This window comes from Ornithorhynchus anatinus, chromosome 8, assembly GCF_004115215.2.
Source record: "Ornithorhynchus anatinus isolate Pmale09 chromosome 8, mOrnAna1.pri.v4, whole genome shotgun sequence".
Classification (NCBI taxonomy): Eukaryota; Metazoa; Chordata; class Mammalia; order Monotremata; family Ornithorhynchidae; genus Ornithorhynchus; species Ornithorhynchus anatinus.
In genome coordinates, this window is record NC_041735.1 from 50,973,890 (window position 1) to 50,975,597 (window position 1,708).

The window sequence follows — 1,708 nt, forward strand, 5'->3', positions numbered from 1 at the left end:
CCTCACCTCAGCACCCGCCTCACCAGGCCGGGCCTTCCTCACCTCAGCGGCCGCCTCACCAGGCTGGGCCCGCCTCACCTCAGCGCCCACCTCACCAGACCGGGCCCACCTCACCTCAGCGCCCGCCTCACCAGGCCAAGCCCACCTCACCTCAGCACCTGCCTCACCAGGCCGGGCTTTCCTCACCTCAGCGCCCACCTCACCAGGCTGGCCCACCTCATCTTAGCACCTGCCTAACCAGGCTGGGCCCGCCTCACCTCAGCGCCCGCCTCACCTCAGCGCCCACCTCACCTCAGTGCCCACCTCCCAAGGCTGGGCCGTCCTCACCTCAGCGCCTGCCTCACCAGACCGGGCCCGCCTTACCTCAGCGCCCTCCTCACCAAACTGGGCCGTCCTCACCTCAACTCCCGCCTCACCAGACTGGGCCATCGTCACCTCACCTCCCGCCTCACCAGGCCTGGCCATTCTCACCTCAATGCCCGACTCACTAGGTCAAGCCCGCCTCACCTCAGCACCTGCCTCACCAGGCCGGGCCCATCTCACCTCAGCGCCCACCTCACCAGGCTGGGCTGTCTTTACCTCAGTGCCCGCCTCACCAGGCCGCCATCACCTCACTGCCATCGCCGCTCTGCCAGCCCACCTTGGTTTGAAGCAAACAGCATGTCCTACTGGATCAAGCTGAGACCTGAGAAGCAGGCAGTCATGGGTTAATAATAATTATTAAAGATAATAATTACTACGGTATTTGTAAAGCACCTACTATGTGCCAAGCACTCTTCTAAGCTCTAGGGTAGATACCAGCTAATCAGTTGGACACAGCCCCCTGTCCCACATGGGTCTCACGCTCTTAATCCCCATTTTACAGATGAGGTCATTGAAGCCCAGAGAAGTGAAGTGATTTGCCCAAAGTCACACAGCAGACAAGTGGCAGAGCGGGGATTAGAGCCCAAGTCCTTCTGATTCCCAGGCCCATGCTCTATCCGCTAAGCTGTACGGCTTCTCAATGGCTATTATTATGGTATTTGTTAAGCGCTTATTATGTACTATGTAAAATGGGGATTGAGTTTTTGAGCCCCACACGGGACAGGAACTGTGTCCAACCCAATTTGCTTATATTTGTGCTTGTAATTGTCCAACCAATTAGTGCAGTGCCTGCCATATAGGAAGTGCTCAACAGTTACCATTATTATTATTGTTATTATGTGCCAGACACTGTCCTAAGTGCTGGGATGGAAACAAGCAAATTAGGTTGGACACAGTTCTTGTCCCACATAATAATAATAATTGTGGTTTATGTTGAGTGTTTACTATGTGCCAGGCACTGTACTAAGCCCTGGGATGGATTCAAACAGATCCGGTTGGATACCCGACCTCGACTCACATGTGGCGCTCACAGTCTCGATCCCCATTTTACAGGTGAGGGAATTGAGGCACAGAGTAGTGACTCACTCAAGGTCACACAGCAGACAAATGGCAGAGCCGGGATTAGAACCCATGACATTCGTGCTCCCAGACCTGTGCGTTATCCACTAGGCCCTGTGGGTTCTTAGGTTCTAAGCCTGACTAATTAATAATATTTAGTCTTATAAATAGACTCTAAACTTGGTGTGGGCAGGGAATGTGTCTGCCAACTCTGTTATATTGTACACTTGTCTTATGCTGTTGAGTCATCTCCAACCCATAATGACACATGGACACATCTCTCCTA